A 23,362-nucleotide genomic window follows, 5' to 3' on the forward strand; every position below is an offset into this window, starting at 1 on the left:
TTAAGTGTAAAGTAATGCACATGTACATCAGATATAATATGTGCTGTGAAGCTGAATCAAATTCTGTTTTTGAAGAATTAGATATGTCTAAGAATTATTAAACTTTGTCTTTATAGAACAGGAAATACATTTAAATGCGACACTTTAACAATGATGGGATAGGCTCATCTGAAATGACTGGGGGAGACAAGAATTTCCAAGACACGATTAGGCAAAACATGCCACTTGCATTACATATGTCTATGTAGGTAGTGAAACTTCGTAGAGGAGTGTGGGAGGTAAATCTCCCGTATTCCACAGGATATGTTTGCATTCCTTACACTCCCTTTTTTAAATAACTTAAAAGGCTTATATTCTCAATTTATTTAATGATAAATGACATGCAATTCATACAGTATTTATATGTGAAGTTCTCTGCAGATAAAAATAAATGATATATATATATATACCTTTTTATTTTTCAGTTTATTTGGGGAACATACATCAAAATTTCCACTAATAAAAGATTTGATTGAACTTGATTTGAACTTGAAAGAATAATTGATAAATCTACATATTTTGTATGAACTTTGCATTAGATTCTTAGGAAAAAATATAGCTTTCGTTAATTGGAGGAGTTTTTTTTTTTTTTTTTTTTAAATGGTCTGTATATAGAAACATCAAATTATTTTGTTTTATTTTCTTACTGACCCTAGTTATGTTGTCTATCATTATTTATATTGTAGAAAATAAGGTGCTTTACCAAGCAGGTTTGCACCTAACACAAATTAGGCCAAGTTTCAAATGTTGGTATTTATTTTTACATGCTGATATAATGACTTACAAAGGTTTCAGAACTGGCCACATAATAGAAGATTTTAGCCTAGATTCAGTTAATCCTGTTTGTGAAGCGAATCACCACAACTTTGGAACTTGAAAATTGTGGACTTGATAAAGATTTCTATACACCCTTCCCACCACATCCGCGAGTTGTGAGTCTCTATAATACAAGAGACAAAAAAAATTTCACTTTCTGCGATGAGATTTTTTTTTTTAGAAAAACATTTTTCTTCAGTTACACTAAAGCACCAGCTGAGTTGCAATGCAATGTGTTCTCTTCAAACAATGCTTTACTCAGTCTGCACTGTGTTAAGGAAAAACCCATAGTGCAGCCAGAGCACAGCGTTGTTTGAAGAGAACAGGCTGATACAGAGCAGTGCTGCAAAACAAAAGCGCTTACAGTTCCTGCATGTTCTTTCTGCAGACATGCTGTACTTTCTGCAATGACATCTCAGATCACAGTATGTTCTGCTTTGGGGACTATAATATTAAATACAACAAAGAAGATAACATAAACATACCTAAGCTGGTTTTCAAGGTGGATGTACGTACATTCAAAACAATGCAAAATGTAGTTTTATTTAACAAAAAAGTAATATGCATACATATTTTGCAATGCAGTGCATAGGGGCTAATGTGGACTATATCAGTAAAAAGATTACTTTAATTTGTGTTTAAAAGTATGTTTCATATTAGCAGACTAAACCAATTGTCATAAACTGTAGGCAGAAACATTGTGTTCTCAAAATGTTATATATTCAATCAATAAAACATCACCTTGAGTAAATATTGCTGAAACTACTAAAAAGAGAAAAAATAAAAAAAATGTTCACAATTCATCTATCTACCCACTGCTACTTGATGATTATTAAATATAACTTAAATAGACACTGCACAGTAAAATTTGCTTCCCGTATTGGCCTAGATTACAAGTGGAGCAATAATCTTTTTATTGCTCATGGGCGCTAACTGCAATCATGGTAAAAAAATTAGCACTCTCGGGTTAGCACTGGTTTTACAAGCTAAAAGTAAAAAGTTAGCGAGCAAGAGAAAGACTCAGGCACTCTAACTTCAGGACTTCGGATTTCACAACCGTGCTAACTCCCGCTCCCCATAGACTTTTGTGGGGTGTGCTAAAGAAAACCTTTTCTATTTGTCGCTGGCACATTTACCTGAAACAGCACTAGATCAACTGCGCTAAAGTCAAAGGTGCATTAGGAAAACTTCAAATTCGTATGTTCTTCATTTAAAAGAAAATATTCTTTTTATTTTAAAAAAAATCTCATGTCAAACTAATTTTTTAGTGCTTTTTGGGCTTTCGCTTGAGTGAAAACCCATAACTTTCAACTTTTAATATTAAAGATATTTAGCAAGTTCACAATATCCATTGAAAGTAATGATTGTACTAGAGCATTGTCAGTTGCGCTAAACCTTCTCTGGTAAATCTGATTTTTCATGGACTTGTAATATCAAGTTGCATGCAAATTTTAGCGTTGTCCAGCAATACTGCTTATATCGTCCCGTATTAGTGTGCCACTGGTAATCTGGGCCAATGGGTTCCAAATTATTTTGAATATCTGCTGCAGAGTAGTAACTGTATTGGCAATTGATCATTTATGTTTATTTTGTAATTGAAATAGCTGGTAGTACTTATTAAAACAATTACCTATTATTCAAGGACATGTCCATTTTAAAGAGCTGGCCCTGCAGAAAAAAAGCATAGCTGCTCAATAATATTTTTAAAAAAGATGTTGTTCCTTTTTTATTTTACTTGTAACCACAAGTACAAAAATTAAATAAACCATATCCCCTATAAATAAATTTTAGGTTATAAGGTAACCTTTTTAAAGATTTAAATTGCTGGTAACAGACATTACTATCTATTAAATTGGATTGCTCTGCCTGTCTTACACACAAAGGCACAAATTCAGTGACTTAAAGGGACAGTATACTGTAAAATAGTTTTTCCCTTAATGTGTTTACAATTGCTTTTTTTACCAACTGCAGAGTAAAAAATGTATGAAAATTAGCTTTTTAAGGTTTATTTCTCTATATTAAAGCTCGGATTTTGTGTTTTGAAGCCACAGCCTAATAAAATAGGTTGAGCTTGTAGGTATAATCAGATCTCATTACTGTATCACATATACCTGCTTCTTTATCTTATATCTGTCCTTAAAACAATCACCAATACTTTGAGAGAACAATGGAAAATCAACATTTCACTACCTTATCTCTGCTTTATCACACTGGGAGTGTAATTTCTTCTGCTGGCTGTGTTTACAAAGCTTATCTAAAGCTGGTACGCACGGCCACAAACTTTCAGAATAGGTGGGGATACCACATGCTAAATTAACAATTTCAAATGCCAATATAAGCGTAAAGGAGCTACTTGTAAACAATTTAATACACTCCAGCAGGTAAAGTGGATCATTGGGAACAAATTAAAGGGGAGAACATTTTTGAGTAAACTGTCCCTTTAATTCAGCAGCAATAAAGTAATTCTGAATATGGATAATTCTGTTTTATAGGTGTAAATTAGTGCAGTTAAAAACAGAAATATCATCACCAGACTGGGACTCCTTATATCTGTTAAACGGTCGTATAGCTATCTGCTTTATGTATAAAATAGCAAGCAGTGCATTGTATATAGAGTTGCAAATATTAATTCAAAATAAAAGAAAAATTTGCACCTATAGTATAGCTCTTTAATGACATAACTATTTAAAAAAAAAACAGAATAGTTCAGCACAAGTGTCAATAATGTGCTTGCTGCAGGGTTCACACTCTTAACCCTCAAAGTATATACAAAGTCCAGAAAGCAAAAATAATTAAAAAAATCTTAAAAGATACTGTCAAGACTAGGATCTAAGGATGTTTTTTAAATATTGCTCTGTCTGAGAGCACTTCACACATGCTCAGTCTGCTTACGCGTTTCGGCATTTGCCGTAGTCATAGCCATCAAAAAATGTATTACATTTGATGTTCTGACCTACATAGCAATTTTATTGATAGGTCACAAAGATACGCCCCACTCCTTTTCATTACGGTTGTTGTTAGTGGCCTGATAAGTTTTCTATTCTTATTCAGTTTTTTTAGTTTTTTTATTTACAGATTAAAGGGACGGCCATGGGCACCAGGTTTGCCCCCAGCTTTGTCAATTTATTTATGGGCAAATTTGAAGAATTGTATATTTATCTATTTAGCTGGAGGGACAAACTGGTGTTCTATGGCCATTACATTGATGATTTGCAGATCATCTGGGATGGCCCTTTTAGCTCAGCACAATTGTTTATAGATCATATAAATACAAATGATATGGGCATCTCTTTAACTTCAAACATCTAAGAAAAACAAATAGAATTTTTATATATGCCCTGATATGTTGATGCATTCCATCACCCATTTCAAAATGGTAGACAGTAATAATTTTTAAAATTTTAGTAGTAATCACCTGAGGAGTTGGAAGACAAATGTAGCGTACAATTTTGTAGGATCCGTAGAAATTGTTACTCGATAGAAATGTATGACACACAAAGTGAAATTCTTAAAAACAGTTTTTTAGAAAAAAGTTACCCTTTGAATTTAGTTAGATAGTTATCATAGAATATGATTATTAGATAGGAACCCTATTTTAAAACCCAGGAACAAAGGAAAGGTAAAGATTCTAACTAACCATAAATTAAATGTTATCACCCAATATAATTCCAATTTTAAATTTATTAAGAAAATATTAAATAAACATTGGCCCATTTTATTGAAAGACCCCATTTTGAAACAAACACATGAAACTACACCCAAAATTGTCGATAGTAGTGCACCCACTCTTAAACAGAAGTTAGCCCCGAGTAAGATTGTGTTCTCCCAAAAAAATGATTTGTCCTCAAAAAAATATGAGGTGGAAGACCACTAGCATTAAGAGAAATGGAAGTTTCAGGTGTTTGCACAAGAGATGTCTGATGGGCAAATATATTGCACATGACACTTCCCAAATAAGATCTCATACCACAAGAGAAAGTAATTTTATAAAACATCACCTCACATGCAATTTAAGTTATGTGATATATTTTATTACTTGGGATACAATTTTTGGGACATACAAGCTGTAAAATCAAGAAGAAATGGAGTGAACATTTGAGGAACATAAAGAAATGTTCCTTAAAATATTCTGTATACAGACATTGGGCCACACATCATCAATCTGAGGCTTGTTCGATGTCTATTACTCCATTGGAAACCATCCCAAATCTTGAGGGTCAAAATAGATTAAAAAAACTCAGACAGAGGGAAATTTTTGGGATCTATAGAATCCAATCTCTGTTTCGCTCGGGTCTGAATGAAGTTATTGATCTGGCCGCGTTCTGAAGGGGTACTCACCAAATCTAACTTTTTTATTATCCACTTTTTCATCTATTTTATTGTTTTTTCATTTTCACACCTTTTTTTTTATCTTTAGACATATTTAATATCACATTTATATTTTCTTTCATACACTCAATCTCTATGATTGCACCTAAATATCGGGATACACTTATATCACAGCATATATCTGTTAACACACACTTTGCACAATGTTGCATTATTATTATACTTTATAAAGCGCCAACATATTCTGCAGCACTGTCCATGGGTACAATTAATTTAAATAAAACAATGATATAAAACTTGTAAGATAAGACAACATTTTACAAACACATACAGGAGGAATTAAGGACCCTATTTCTGTTGGAACTTACAATCTAGAAAGGTAGGAGGATGAGAAACAGGTAGTGAGGACTGCAAGACTGAGAAAGATAATTAATGCAGAGTTAGATGAGGGAAATGTTAGGTAAGTGAAATTAATGTATTAATGAGTTGGGTGGTAGGCTTTTCTGAAAAATTTTTTTCTTCAGGGAGCATTTAAAAGAAGAAAGAGGGGAAAGCCTGACAGGAGGAGAGAGAGTGTTCCAGAGGGTAGGTGCTGCACGACAGAAGTCCTGCAGTCTAGCATGGGAAGAGGTGATAGTCAAAGATGCAAGGAGCAGGTCATTGTTGGATCTTAGTGGGCGGGCTGGAGTATATTTGTTGATTAGAGAGGATAGGTAGTGGGGAGCGGTGTTGGTGAGAGCTTTGTATGTAAGAGTGAGCATTTTGAATTTATGTATACATACACATTTCCATTTATTTTCACTTTTATATTTTTCGTATTTTTAATTTTCATCATCAACATCATTGATATTTTATGGCAGATTATTTATTTATATTAATACACTACTTTTCACCCTTTTGACAATATGATTCTCTGCTCACATCTCCCTAGTAGAGTATTACATGCATTATAAAATATTGAACTGTTAATAGTTGTAGATTTCAACACTATTTTTATCACATCTATTACTTTTCATATATCTTTATCTTTTCATTATTGTAGAGCCAGTGCTTTTTAGAGGGTATCCCCATAAATTTAAATTAATATTAATCCTTCAGAAACAAGGTTCTTGTTCCTTTAAGAAGTTGGTTCATGATCGTAGTGACATCATAGCAGTCGCGGCTACGGACACAATACCCTTGGCACACATTTCACGTTTTGATGTGTTTAGGTTAGATATCTGTTTTGGTGCATACAGAGATCAGTCTAGATTATGATTTATGAACAACCGCCACACTGATACACATTAGAGGTATGTAAATGGGGTCTTATTTCAGAGATCGCTACACATACGATCTGGAGAGTTATGGAATGTATTAACATATGTTTCAACATTCGACATAAGTTTGACATTTTGTGATGATATCACGCATATGAATGAACAAATGGTATTAGGAAATGGTTTTAAAGATACGACCAATATGGGGAACTTTGTTCAAATCAAATGATGGGGCTTTAACAATATTGTTTTTTGAATTGTTGATCATCACTACTGTTGTGAATATATGATTGGTTATATGGGCTGTTTAATAACATGTTTTGCATAGGGAATAAGGTGGGAGAAGTCAGTGAGGTTGATATGTTAAATTTTGATTGTTTTAACTGCTGACAGCTGTAAAGACAATCAAATATGTGTATATATGAAAGGTAGCCTAGGGATTTAGGGGTAAATTTACTAAAGTTCGAGCAGACATAATACGTTGTAGCGTATCATGTCCGTTGCACATCGATAAATGGCGACAGCATACGTTCTTGTGAACTGCTGGTGCAATACCACCCCCTGCAGATTTGCAGCCAATCAGCCGCTAGCAGGGGGTGTCAATCAACCCGATCGTATTCGATCGGGTTGATTTCTGTCCGTAACCTCAGAGCAGGCGGACAGGTTATGGAGCAGCGGTCTTTAGACCGCTGCTTCATAACTTCTGTTTCCAGCGAGCCTGAAGGGTCATGACCATTTTACCTTATGTTTTAAATACATTTACTTGTGCTTTTAATTAAGCCTGTTTGTCCCTATTTTGCAACTGTCTTCATTGAACTATACACAAGAGTTCTTGCAAGCCTGGGAAACAGTGAGCTGAAGTACTGCAAACCTTCAGCTTGTCTCCAAAAGCACAATTGAGTGCTGCAACTAAATTTGAGTATCCTGCACATTTATACTGTTTTGGAAGAAACTAAAGGAACTACTGATCTACACATCAGGCGCCCTCTTGTTTGCTTTCATCCGCAGAATTCCATGAATTTCACCTTTTGGGGTTGAGAAGAGGAGCAACCTTCAATACTGCCACGTCTAGTAGAGACTTTTTTTTCTTTTGCTACAGCTGAATTTATTTGTAGACTTTATTTATTTTGAATCCTTTTTATTACTTTTATTCACTGTTTGTTGCTGGGTTTTTTAGATTTTATTGTTATATTTATATAATCGTATGATTTTCTACTTTATATTTTCTTATCACATTTTATAATAATTACATATTATTTTATACATATCAACAAAGCGCCACCTTGTGCTCTTTAGAAGCATTTTTTTAAAAATATTTGAGCGCTAATTGCTTCTGCGAGCTTGCGGTATTAATAACCAACCAAATGTATTGGCTGGTTATTTATCGTGCGCCCGTAAATATTTATTTTAAATGCAGGATAGGTTTTTCTGCATGTGGCAAAGGGTTCAAAAGTTCAGACAGGAAGAAATTCCACAATTTAAAGGGACAGTATACTGTAAAATAGTTTTTCCCTTAATGTGTTTACAATTGCTTTTTTTACCAACTGCAGAGTAAAAAATGTATGAATTAGCTTTTTAAGTTTTATTTGTGTATATTAAAGCTCTGATTTTGTGTTTTGAAGCCACAACCTAATAAAATAGGTTGAGCTTGTAGGTATAATCTGATCTCATTACTGTATCACATTGTGCACATATACCTGCTTCTTTATCTTATATCTGTCCTTAAAACAATCACCAATACTTTGAGAGAACAATGGAAAATCAACATTTTATTACCTTATCTCTGCTTTATCACACTGCGAGTGTAATTTCTTCTGCTGGCTGTGTTTACAAAGCTTATCTATAGCTGGTACGCGCGGCCACAAACTTTCAGAATAGGTGGGGATACCACATGCTAAATTAACAATTTCAAATGCCAATATAATGGTAAAGGAGCTACTTGTAAACAATTTAATACACTCCAGCAGGTAAAGTGGATCATTGGGAACAAATTAAAGGGGAGAAAATTTTTGAGTAAACTGTCCCTTTAATAACATAATCAAGAAATGTAATTATCAGTTCATTGATTCCTGTGTCAGCCAACAAGTAAACTTCACTTTTGTTCCTGAATAATCATAACTCCTTAAAAATATACATAAACATGCTGCTGGCTTGTAGCAGTAGTAGTAACTACTACTTTAGCTTTATTTAAGTTTAAACTGCTATTCAGCTGTTCTTTTGCTGCCCTAAAGAAAATAAGAGGTTAATGAATTTCTATTTAAAAATAAATTATTCTACAAAGCATTTTTTTTGTTCCTGGGTTATCCTGACCCCATAAAAATATACCTTAAACAAGCTACAGCTGGTCTGTAGCAGTAGCACTAGCTACTACTTTAACTTTAAGTTTAAAATTATGTTCTGCTGCCCTCAATATGCTCCTCATAGGAAATAAGAGGTTAATCAATTTATATTAAAGATAGGGAAAGCCTCAGTTCATTTTCTATTGGCTAGATTTAGAGTTTGGCGTTAGCCATCAAAACCAGCGTTAGAGGCTCCTAACGCTGGTTTTGGGCTACCGCTGGTATTTAGAGTCAGTCAGGAAAGGGTCTAACGCTCACTTTGCAGCCGCGACTTTTCCATACCGCAGATCCCCCTACGCCATTTGCGTATCCTATCTTTTCAATGGGATCTTTCTAACGCTGGTATTTAGAGTCGTGGCTGAAGTGAGCGTTAGAAATCTAACGACAAAACTCCAGCCGCAGAAAAAAGTCAGTAGTTAAGAGCTTTCTGGGCTAACGCCGGTTTATAAAGCTCTTAACTACTGTACTCTAAAGTACACTAACACCCATAAACTACCTATGTACCCCTAAACCGAGGCCCCCCCACATCGCCGCCACTCTATTAAAAATTTTTAACCCCTAATCTGCCGACTGCACACCGCCGCCACCTACGTTATCCCTATGTACCCCTAATCTGCTGCCCCTAACACCGCCGACCCCTATATTATATTTATTAACCACTAATCTGCCGCCCCCAACGTCGCCTCCACCTACCTACAATTATTAACCCCTAATCTGCTGACCGGACCTCACCGCTACTATAATAAATTTATTAACCCCTAATCCGCCTCACTCCCGACTCAATAACCCTATAATAAATAGTATTAACCCCTAATCTGCCCTCCCTAACATCGCCGACACCTAACTTCAAGTATTAACCCCTAATCTGCCGACCGAACCTCACCGCTACTCTAATACATTTATTAACCCCTAAAGCTAAGTCTAACCTTAACCCTAACACCCCCCTAAGTTAAATATAATTTAAATCTAACTAAATAAATTAACTCTTATTAAATAAATTATTCCTATTTAAAGCTAAATACTTACCTGTAAAATAAACCCTAATATATCTACAATATAAATTTTAATTATATTGTAGCTATTTTAGGATTAATATTTATTTTACAGGCAAATTTGTATTTATTTTAACCGGGTACAATAGCTATTAAATAGTTAATAACTCTTTAATAGCTACCTAGTTAAAATAATTACAAAATTACCTGTAAAATAAATCCTAACCTAAGTTACAATTAAAACTAACACTACACTATCAATAAATTAATTAAATAAAATACCTACAATTATCTACATTTAAACCTAACACTACACTATCAATAAATTAATTAAATGCAATACCTACAAATAAATACAATTAAATAAACTAATTAAAGTACAAAAAATAAAAAAATATTTACAAACATTAGAAAAATATTACAACAATTTTAAACTAATTACACCTACTCTAAGCCCCCTAATAAAATAACAAAGACCCCCAAAATAAAAAAATGCCCTACCCTATTCTAAAATTAAAATTGAAAAGCTATTTTACCTTACCAGCCCTGAAAAGGGCCTTTTGCGGGGCATGCCCCAAAGAATTCAGCTCTTTTGCCTGTAAAAAAAAACATACAATACCCACCCCCCAACATTACAACCCACCAACCACATACCCCTAATCTAACCCAACCCCCCCTTAAATAAACCTAACACTAAGCCACTGAAGATCTCCCTGCCTTGTCTTCACCACACCGGGTTCACCGATCGGTCCTGAGGAGCCTCCGAAGTCTTCATCCAAGCCCAAGCGGGGGGCTGAAGATGTCCATGATCCGACTGAAGTCTTGATCCAAGCGGGAGCTGAAAAGGTCCATGATCCGACTGAAGTCTTCATCCAAGCGGGAGCTGAACAGGTCCATGATCCGGCTGAAGTCTTCTATCAAGCGGCATCTTCAATCTTCTTTCTTCCGGATCCATGTTCACCCCGCCGACGCGGAACATCCATCTTCACCGACGACTTCCCGACGAATGACGGTTCCTTTAAGGGACATCATCCAAGATGGCGTCCCTTGAATTCCGATTGGCTGATAGGATTCTATCAGCCAATCGGAATTAAGGTAGGAAAATTCTGATTGGCTGATGGAATCAGCCAATCAGATTCAAGTTCAATCCGATTGGCTGATCCAATCAGCCAATCAGATTGAGCTTGCATTCTATTGGCTGTTCCGATAAACTTCTAAACTAATCTCAACTCAAGTATAATAATAAAAAACATAACATTTTAAAAAACTTTCCAGTTTACTTCTATTATGAAATTTGTTTCATTCTCTTGGTATCATTTGCTGAAGGATCAGCAATGCACTACTGGTTTCTAACTGAACACATGGGTGAGCCAATAGCAATTGGTATATATATGCAGCCACCAATCAGGAGCCAGAACCTAGATTCTTTGCTGCTCCTGAGCTTTTCTAGGTAAACCTTTCAGCAAATTAAATAATAGAAGTAAATTGGAATCTTGCTTAAAATTGTATCCTCTAAATTATCAATGTATAAGTATGACTTTTCTGTCCCTTTAATTCTTGTTTGTTGTGTTCTGTCACTCTACTCAGCATGTAAAAGAACAGTGAACTGTAAGTGGTTAAAATTTTATAAGTTCGACACTCAACTCACTTTAGTGTCTTCCCAGATGACAGTACAGATGGTCAGCAAATCCCCAAGTCATGCATGTTTATACCCCATTCACCAACATATGTGACAGAAGGCAATATATATTAAAATAAATAACTATCTATACTATAATCGCGTTTGTAACGCGTCCGTTGCCAATTGCGCACGCATCCTCAAAGGAATGATGGCTGCATGCACAGCCAAAATAATCCACCTGGATTTGCCTACGCTGCATCCAGGTGGATTCCGAAAATAGGAAGACTTTCACCACCCTGCCATTTTCGGAAACCACCTAGATGCAGTGTAGGCGAATCCGAAGCCTTAAAAAAAAAACACGCAACCGACCGCACAAAATAACTAAAAAACACATAACCGCCCACAAGAAATAAAAATAAAAACACATAAACGCCCGCACAAAATATAACAAAAAAAACTTAACCTCCCGCACAAAGTATTAACAAACACCTAAACCGCCAACCCCCACATCGCAAAACAATAAAGTAATTAACCCCTAATTCGCAAATAACATAATTAAAATATTAACCCCTTAACCGCCATCCACCCACATCTCAATAACTGAAATAAGAAAAAACAGAGGCGCCAACATGGCCTAGTATTGCAGGAACAAACAGCTACAGTAGACACAGGTCCAGATAAATACTCACAAGTGAAGCGCACCCTGCGGTGCTAATGGTACAGGCCGGAGCCTCGCAGTGGTCCAGCTCACTGTAGAGTTGTGGCAGATACCCAGTTAGAAGTCCTTGGAGAAGTTTGTAGTGAGTTCCTGAATGAACATAGAACATACAAACATAGCCCAGTAACGTCAAAACCAAGCAAAAGGTAAGTACGAAATGCACTTACAAGATCCAATGCACTACCAGGTGCACTAACAGCAGACTGGGACCAAACAGTCGCCCAGTAGACTGGAAACTCCCGGCAAACCAGTGAGATCCTCTGATGACCAGCAGCAGCAAAAGTAACGTATAAACTGAGGAAACAGCTCTGAGTTAGCTGAGAAACACGTCGCTTTTTATAATAAAGTTTTAAAATATATATACACTTGTTTCACTTTTGGTATACACCTTTGAGTTTATACATTATTTTTGCTGCTGCTGGTCATCAGAGGATCTCACTGGTTTGCCGGGAGTTTCCAGTCTACTGGGCGACTGTTTGGTCCCAGTCTGCTGTTAGTGCACCTGGTGGTGCATTGGATCTTGTTACTGGGCTATGTTTGTATTTTCTATGTTCATTCAGGAACTCACTACAAACTTCTCCAAGGACTTCTAACTGGGTATCTGCCACAACTCTACAGTGAGCTGAACCACTGTGAGGCTCCGGCCTGTACCATTAGCACCGCAGGGTGCGCTTCACTTGTGAGTATTTATCTGGACCTGTGTCTACTGTAGCTGTTTGTTCCTGCAATACTAGGCCATGTTGGCGCCTCTGTTTTTTCTTATTTCAGTTATCTACACCACAGGAAGACCATCCTATGACTGAGAGCTGCCATACCCCCTTTGGATTCACCTGCTCTGAAATCTCTCTTCCAATTTCATTGCTGGACATTGTTTGGTATATATAGTACACGTTGCGTGGTATTAACACTGTTCACATTATTTATTTGTTTATCTTTGTTATCTGTATTTTGGGTTTAGGAGGCGCCCCCTAAGGGTGTGGTACTTTTTGGGTTTTACCACACTCCTACTACTATCTCACATCGCAATAAACCTAATTAACCTATTAACCCTTAAACCTCTAAACCCCCATATCGCAAAAAAACTATTTAACCTATTAACTCTCAAACCGCCAACCCCTACATTGCAATAAACCTAATTAACCTATTAACCCCTGTTATGGTATAACCTGGGTATCGAGGGTTAATACCAGATGAAAGATGCCCTTAATACGGGAATAGCAACTCACAATCCCAGTTAATACACCAAACGGGGAAAATACACAAAATCCTTCTCTCCTGGAACAGGCAAAAGAATAATTCAAAGTAGCAATTCCCCCCCAAACACGAGACCAAGCTCCATCTTGAGGGTAAAACAGGAATCTCTTTATTGAGGGCTACATGCCCGGTATTTAAGCAGGTCTCCCACCTGGTGGACAAGTATAGTACATTAGCCAATCGCAGTGGCTCAGGCATAAACGCTCCCCTTGGTACCAGTGAACCCCTCCTCCCTATCCTGGAGATAATTGGGAAGAAATCCAACTATCTCCATGGCTAGAGGAAAACGCCCTTTTACAGGATACAATAAAGATACATTGCATAAACAATTAAACAATCAAACACAAGAAAACAATTGTCTATTCACAGGTAAAACAGATTAACATATCAAGTTAATTAACTGGGGAAGAAAGTTTACTCAGACAATCTGATGTTGGGCAGTCTAGTTAACATATCACACAGGAACACAATCAGTTTACCCAGGCAGACTCCTGAGACACAATCAGATTAGAAACGAAAATAAAATACATCTTATTACAGAATATAATAACAGCTCTTATTAACTTTTAAGTCCTTTATGCCCACTTGGTTTATAGAGTCACAATTGCTCCCACAAGGGGCACTCACACCCTGTACCCATCCTGTATTTATGGATACAGGGTGACATGGACATAAGACAGAGTTGTGAAAGTACATGGGGTGTCCAGCATATAAAATTCCACATTTCCATGCAGTCTCGGGGTATCCTTAAGCCCATGTACCTCCAGCCCAAAGAATGTTCCATAACAGGCCCTCAGACCTTGGTGACTAACGTCACATAAAAGGCAGCAGGCAGGCAACCAGGCTGCTCCAATGCACAGTGGCGAGATTGGTCTCATCACAACCCCTAAACCACCAAACCCCCACATCGCAATTACCCTAATTAACCTACTAACCCCTAAACCGCCAAACCCCCACATCGCAATAACCCTAATTAACCTATTAACCCCTAAACCGCCAAACCCCCACATCGCAATAACCCTAATCTAAACTACCAATAGCCCTTAAAAGGGCCTTTTGTAGGGCATTATCCTAAGTTAAACAGCTGTTTTACCTCTAAAAAAAACTTTCCCCTCAAAATAAAAAAACCTAACACTAAAAAAAAAATAAACTACTCATTGCCCCAAAAGGGGAATTTGTATGGGCATTGTCCTTAAAGGGCAATCAGCTCTTTTTCAAGCCCAAAACAAATCTAATCTAAAAAAAAAAAACACCCCAAAAATTAAAATAAAAAAGCCTAAAGCTAAGCCCCAAATAAGTACTCACTGTTCCTGAAGTCTGGCAGAGAAGGTCTTTTTCCAGACGGATCCAGACGGATCTTCTATCTTTATCCATAGTGACGGTGGCATGGAGCGGAGGTGCAGAGCTGTGTTCCCGATGCCTAAATCCTCAACGGTGGCGGTCCTTGGTGGCAGTGGTCCTTGGCAGTGTGGAGCCTCCTCTTCATGCGATCGTTCGTCACACACTGAAGATTGAATGCAAGGTACCCCATAGTTATTGGGGTACCTTGCATTCCTATTGGCTGAAATTTTGAAACCAGCCAATAGAATGAGAGCTACTGAAATCTTATTGGCTGATTTAAACAGCCAATAGGAATTCAGTCGCTCTAATCGAATTGGCTGATTTCAAAATTTCAGCCAATAGGAATGCATGGTATCCCAAATTGATTGCGGTACCTTGCATTCAATCCTCAGTCTATGATGGACATTGGGTGTAGAGGAGCCTCCATGACGCCAAGGAGCGCCGCCGCTGAGGATCCAGGCATCGGAAACAAAGCTCTGCACCTCCGCTCCATGCCGCCTTCACTCCGGATGAAGATAGAAGATGATGGATCCGTCTGGAAGAACACCTTCTCCGCCGGACTTCAGGAACAGTGAGTACCTATTTGGGGTTTAGGTTTAGGCTTTTTTATTTTTATTTTTTAGGTGTTTTTTTTTAGATTAAGGTTTTTTGGGCTTGAAAAGGAGCTGATTGCCCTTTTAATGGCAGTAAAAGAGCTGACTGCCCTTTTAAGGGCAATGCCCATACAAATGCCCCTTTAGGGGCAATGGGTAGTTTAGTTGGTTTGGTGTGTGGGGGGTTTTACCGTTAGGGTGGACTTAGTATTTTTTAGAGGTAAAAGAGCTGTTTAACTTAGGACAATGCCCTACAAAAGGCTCTTTTTAGGGCTATTGGTAGTTTAGTATTAGATAAGGGGGTTTTTATTTTGGGGGAGATTTTTTTTATAGGGGTATTAGTTTAGGTTTAAATTTTCTATTTTGGATAGCTTTGTTTATTTTTTTTGTAATTTTACTTTTTTATTTTTTGTAACTTTAGCTTGGGGTTTTTTATTTTTTAAACATAGAATGCCCTCTGGGCAGGCTTATCGCCTAGTAATGCAAAAAAATTAGCTTGATTTTTACTTGACAGTCCTTTTAAATGACTCAAGCTTTATTACTTTACAAATATATAGAATCTCTGGGATCTATCCTGGTCACGGACACATTTTGGTCTAGCAAACAAGGCACTTGCCTAGGGCGGCAGAATGGGAGGGGGCAGCACCTTTTCGTGGCTATATTTGTAGGAAGCTTACAGTTATTTTAGAAGTAGTATACAGGTATTTAATGGGAGATTTTGTATAGTAAGAGACTGCCCATGGAGCTTACAGTTTAGAGGTAGATCTGAATCTTTCTTTTATTCTGCTATAGCTATTGCCTATAGTTCTGTTGGCTTCCAGCACTTAGTATTATGTTTGGGGAAGTATTATGTTTAAGAAACCTGTATTTGGGTTTATTTATATATATATATATATATATATATATATATGTATATATATATATATATATATATATATTTTTTTTTTTTTTTTTGCAGCAATAGACAGATGTGTGTGTCTGTGTATGTCTCTGTGTGTGTGTATATGTGGGTGTTTATGTATATATGTGTGTGTATTTGTGCAAGTGTGTGTATGTGTATAACTTTGGGTGCCTAGGGCAGCACAAAACCCAAATACACTACTGATCCAGGCTGAAAAAAATCTCAAATATTCTATCCCCTGTAACCTGTCTTTTTAAAGTCAGAAAGACAAACTTTTAAATGAGACATCTCTCCTGACTTGCCAATACCTTTTTAATGAAATCATGTTCTCCATCTACACTAATAAAGGGAAAGTATTATATGTTTGTTTATATAATGTTTAACTTTAAACTTTTGCATAACATGTTTGGATAACAAATAGAAAACAACATTAAAAAGAAATGGTGGGACATATAAAAATAAACAGAGACCTTTTTGTAAATATACAATGTGTTCTATGTATTAATTTGAGAACAAATATAAATATGTACTAGAAAGCTCATTAATCAGAAACCTAAGGAGTTATTCATTAGATAATAAAGCATTTATACTGACAAAGAAAGACTATCTGAGCAAATACAGCTTTACAACCTTGGAAAAAAACACTTTTTCAATCTTGCAGTAATATTTACTAAATTGAAATATTTATGTCACAACAAAGCCGAGTGCTACAATGTTGAATGATAAAATATTATTGTAGCTTAGTAATAAAAGTCAAAGATTATGTGATAGTACAAACAATAGTAATCAAACAGTGTTTAAATTCAAAATGTAAAAATATGTGAATAAAAAAATTAATGAATTAATAACACTGTGCACAATACCACAAACAATACAAATTCCAGTGTTAAAGGGGCATTAAACCCAATTTTTTTCTTTCATGATTTAGAAACAACATGCAATTTTTAACAACTTTCTAATTTACTTCTATTATCTAATTTGCTTCATTCACTTGAAATTCATTGCTGAAAAGCATATCTAGATAAGTCCCTCAGTATAATTTGGTTAAAATGCAACAATAAAATATTGCTAGCACCGGAACTCACACTCATTGGAGCTCTAGTTTATGCGCCAAAAAAATGGATCAGCCTGTTTTTTACAGGGGTTACAATTTTATTGCACAATATAAAACATAAAAAAGTTAATACAGTACAATCACTCTGTTGTCAATGTATGCTCAACCGTTTTTGCACAACGCTATATATGTAGACCATGTATATCCACGATTATATGATTGTCCAATCAGTTTGCACAGATCCTCTATCAATCTATCTTTCTATCTATCTATCTATCTATCTATCTATCTATCTATCTATCTATCTCTCTCTCTCTCTCTCTCTATATATATATATATATATATATATATATATATATACTGTATATATATACTGTATATATATATATACATCATCTTTCTTTCTATCTGTCCATCTGTCTATCTGTTGGTGTATCCTATCAATCAATCAATCAATCAATCAATCAATCAATCAATCTATCTATCATCTATCTATAATCTATCTACCTCTCTCTCTCTATCTATCTATATATCCATGTATCTATCTATCTATCTATCTATCTATCTATCATCAATCTATCTAAGTCTCTTATGACAGCCCCCTGATTGCATGGCAATTTATTTATTATCTATTGACTTGCAGTTTAGCCAATTAGTGCAGTGTCATGCACAACTCCACGGGACAGTGCACAATGTTATCTATATGGTCCACATGAACTAGCAGTCTCCTGTAGTGAAAAGCTAATAAAGAAGCATGTGATTAGAGGCTGTTTGTAGTGGCTTAGAAACAGGCAGAAATTTAGAGGTTTAAATGTTATAAAGTATATTAATATAACAATGTTGGTTGTGCAAAGATGGGGAATGGTAAGTAAAGGGGTTTTCTATCTTTTTAAACAATAACAATTGTTGTGCTGACTGTCCCTTAAAATACAGAAGTGTGCAGTATAGGTGGGGAAACAATAGGCAAAATTAGCTTTTTCAAATTAAAAAATAAAGATACGAGCTATTTTTAAACAATTTCATACACCACCATAGGTAAAATGGATCATTGGGAACACATTATTAGAGTACTGTATCCCTTTAATGTTCCTTTAAAAGAAAGAGTGTTATATACCTGTGATTCCTTTGTTACTGCAAACTTGTGATCAAACGTTAAACTTGTTCATTTCACTTATCTAGGATTTCCATAAACTAGCAATGGGCTGTCCAGGACCAGTTACAGCTGATATGCCTATTAAATGATTCACCCCAAGGCACAACTGTTTTTCTGCATAAACAGGTCTCTTCCTGATACAATACTTAGAACAAAATCTATAAAAATGCTATAAAAATGTGCAATTTTTATAGCAAAAAGACAATAAATTCAGGTTGAATCCTCTAGAAACATGTGACAGATAAATGACATTGAGTTTTTGTGTTCACAATAACAGTGAAACCAACGGATATAATAATAATTGGATACTTGTATAGCGCACAACCTCAAACTTAATCGATTTGCGGCACTGATAACAGGTATTATTATTACTCAACTTATATAGATTTAAACATTTAAAAAATTAAATAAAATATTTGTGAAATTTAAAGCGGCATTAAAGCCAAATTAAACTTTTTAATGATTCAGATAAAAAATAAACTTTTATTAATAAATGTACTTTCTTGGAGACAGTAGATCCTTTCCATACATACTTAGGTAGGCTACAGAGGGTGCATGTATTTTGAGCACTATATTGGCACGATAGTTTGGTAAAATTTAGAAAATGATTAATTAATCTACCTAGGTATGCTCTCTTGGGGAAAAGCAAACAAATTAAATGGTTCATCACAATCTATAGTTTTGTCATTATCTGCTTGTTTACAGATGCTGATGAGCTATTTTTGTTGATGTTATTGTTTATGAACAGCACTTTTTTTTACCATCTTTTCAAGGAAGATTGGTTCAATATTAAAGGTACAGTAAAGTCAAAATTAAACATTGATAATGCAGATAGAGCATGCAATTTTAAACAAGTTCCCTATTTACTTCTATTATCAATTTGGCTCTTGGTTTCCTTTGTTAAAGGCTAATCCTAGGTGACCTCAGGAGCGTGCACATGCCCTTAGCCATCTGGCAACAGTGTACGCAAAAATGTTTAAAACAATGTTATACATATTTGCAAACTCAGTAGCGTGTCTGTAGCATTCTATGGCAGCTGTATTTGCAATTATGTAAAACATTGACATAAACCTTGTTGCAAACACTGCTGACAAATGGCTTAAGACACGTGCACGCTCCTGATCTCACCTAGGATATCTCATTAACAAAAGATACCAAGAGAACTAATCAAAATTGACAACAGAAGTATATTGGAAATTTGTGTAAAATGGCATGCTCTACCCAATCCATTTTATTTTTGACTTTACTGTCCCGTTAGCATGTACCAGTCCTATTTTTCTGACCACAATCCAAATTCTTGATTCTTAAAGGGACAATCAACCCAAAAATTATTTTAACTTATTTAAATTAAGTAATTAACGAGGTTTTGATCTAAATATACATTGGTAGCAAAAAGACCTACTTTTCTTTCTCTGGCCGTTTTAAAATGGCCGCCTGATCCTTCCTTCCCTGACACCTAAACGATTTCCAGCTTAATCTGAGGGATTGGTCGATTCTGCGCGTCCTCTTGTGTCGCGCATGCACAGTTTTTGTCAAAGGGGGCATTATTTGCGGCGGACCTGTGTGCCTATTGGGATCTTGCATGCACATCGTAAAAACGCCTCTAATCACATTAGCATCTTCTGTAACGGAGAGATAAGAAAGGGAATAGCTAAAGTGTAACGGTAACTGAAGGAGATCGCCAGAGCGGTGGCTTACTAATAAATTAGGAAGAAAATACCTGCAGGGTAGTATTAGTTGGTTTGTCCAGTAAAAAGCATCAATGCTTGCAGTAGGATTGGATGATACCATCGGCGTATGAAGTTCTGTCTCGCTTTCTTATGCTCGCTATATACACAAATATACAACATGCAAGTATACACTTTAGCTATTCCCTTTCTTATCTCTCCGTTACAAAAGATGCTTCCCAGCTGTTTCTTGACTTTTCACTTCCTCGTATTCCATCACATTTTTAGTGATGCACCGTGCACGGAGTCTTTCAAACCTCGCTGGGGGTGACAATAAGCTTTTAATAAAGATCAAAGCAAATTGCAATTAATGCCAACATTCAGGGCAAGTCCTAATGTGATTAGAGCTGGTACACTTTAATTATGCACAATTTGAGCGTGTATAAGTGGGGACAAGCAATTTGGAGTATACAGGAGGCGTTTCTACAATGTGCATGCAAATTCCCAATAGGTAGTTAGCTCTTTTCCTACCAATCAGGCACACAGGTCCGCCTCAAATAATGCCCCTTTTGACAAAAACTGTGCATGCGCAACAAAAGAGGACATGCAGAATCGACAAATCCCGCAGATAAAGCTGGAAATTGTTTGAGTGACGTAAGGGAAGGAAGGATGAGACGGCCATTTCAAAATGGTCAGAGAAAGAAAAGTAGGTCTTTTTACTATCAATGTATATTTAGATCAAAATTGGGCTACAGTTTGCTGTAAACCTCGTTAATTACTTAATTTAAATAAGTTAAAATAATTTTTGGGTTGACTGTCCCTTTAATGACACATTCATAATTTTTCTCTTATCTAATCATATTCAACATCTAAAAGAACCCCGGACATCAGTTTAATTTTTTTTTTAACATCCCCCAAATTATTTTAATGTTATACTGGTTTTGCTCATCAGCAAAACACACTGAAAATACTCCCAGCCATATTGGATGACATCACCAAACTGATACAAATGCTACCTGCTTGATCAATTAACTCCTTGTGCCAATTGGTCGTAGGTACTACCTCACACAATACTTTGCCAAGCACAATGTGTTGGCATTGTACTTACGTCCAAAACTCTGTTGGGGCATAAGGCACCTGCCTTCATATGATTAGAAAGCACTGATCCTGCTCCATTAGTATATGAAGGCAGATCTGATACCGGTGGGAGGTGAGAGAGGGAAGGAACAAGGTAAGTGGGGGCCCATAGCAAGAGGGAGAGATGGGTACCTACATTACAGAAATTATCTAGGGATTGGTCTTTACACTACAGAAAACTGTGAATGGTTGGAGGAAAGAGGTGGGTTCCTACTCTACAGGAAACATTAAGAAAAGCTTGATTGCTTGGAGAGGGGAGGAGGATTCATTGCACTACAGAACAAAGAAAGAAAGAATTAAAAAAACACACACAAAAACTCAGACTGCATACTTCTATGATGGTAGAAGATGGTGATGACTATTAGGAAGGGGGGTGGGAGAAAGCTGTTTGGGAGGGATCAGGGAGATGGGAGGGTAATCAAAAGCAAATATTACCCTTAGCAGCTAACTGATTAGCCCCTTTGCTGCTGGAAATTCAGCTGCAATAAGTGACCTTCTAATTACCAAAACAATCAATGGTAAAGTTATGCTTATCTGCCATTTCTGAACAAAGAGAATCCTAGATAAGTTTTTACAACCATTTGTTTTATGAGTGCAGTAGTTGTGTGTGAATAAGTTTTTGAAAAGTTGAGGATTATTTGTTTTTATATGATCACAACTAGTGGTCAGATGGTAGTTATATGTATTGACATATAAGATGCATCAATTCTGTATCCCTTTAATTAAACCAATATATTTTAAAGATGAAAGATAATGAGCCAAATATATTGACCTATTTTCTTTTTATGTCTTTCAGTGTCATATTAAAGTAACATATGTATATATATATATATATATATATATATATATATATATATATATATATATATAAATTCATTAAAATTATGGGGGGAGATAAAAAACTGAAATTAAAATCCTTCATGTCTCAAAATTAAATCAATGTAAATATTTGCATAGGAAATTAGGAAACTAATTTCCTATGCAAATATTTACATTGATTTATATATATATATATATATATATATATATATATATATATATTAGTACAAGATGTAAGGGTTAAAATAACTGTTTATAAAAAAAAAAGAGAATTCTGTTTCATGTGATTCCTGTACGTTATTACTGTATTTACTGTACACAATGGCATTATATAAAAACCTATCTATTTGTATTTTTTTTATTTTTGTGTTGTTTTGTTGGCACGTAGTCAAGATTTTTAAAATTGGTTATTGTCACTAAAATTGTTCAAAACAATAAGCAGCTGAAAAGTATTGAATGAATTTCTGGTCTATGTGTTATCAACAATGCCATCAAAGTATGTGTGTTCAGTTCATTAACTCAAAGGAATCACATGTACAAGAAAGTCAGGCAAATGCCCCAAAGGTTATTGAAGTATTTCAATCAGTTTGTGTAGGCTTTTCCAAGAATGTTTTTTGTTTTTATTAAATACATTAAACCTGAATAATGCAGTTTTAACCATTTGAAAGACAGCTTTATTTAAATACCAAGTGACTCATAGCTGTAAGTGTAGTCTGGATTAAAGTACATTATTCCATTCTGCCCCCTGACAGATGTCTGAACAATGACCTCCTGCAGTGGATTTAAATGTTAACAAAATACCAAGGTTTTAAATTGTTTGGTTATATATGATATCTTAGTTTATTGTTTGTAATATAAAACACCTATTGCTGTTTAAACAAAATGTGCTTGAATCACACTAGAGATGCCAAAAAGTAGATTGTGTAACCTAGTTTTTTTTTGTTTGTTTTTGTTTTGTTTTTTGGGGGGTTTTATTTTTGGGGGGGGGGGTTCTTGAAAATACTGCAGATTGCTTCAATCAGGTATTGATGTGCATCATTTTGAAAAATTAAACTGTGAAGAATTTTCATAATGTTTCTTAAAGGGTCTCTCAAGACAAAGTTAAAGTTTCATTATTCAGATAAAGCAGGCAATTTAAAATAACTTTCCAATATCCTTCTCTTATCAAAACTTGCACATTTGATTTATATGCACACTTTCTGAGGCTCCAGTTCCCACTGAGAAAGTGCAAAAGTGCACATAATATACATGTAAAGTAGTGATTGGCTGATGGCTGTCACATGATGCAAGGGGATGGAAAATTGGATTAACTTTAAATTTGCCAGAAAAT

The sequence above is a fragment of the Bombina bombina genome, chromosome 5 (genome assembly GCF_027579735.1).
Source record: "Bombina bombina isolate aBomBom1 chromosome 5, aBomBom1.pri, whole genome shotgun sequence".
Classification (NCBI taxonomy): Eukaryota; Metazoa; Chordata; class Amphibia; order Anura; family Bombinatoridae; genus Bombina; species Bombina bombina.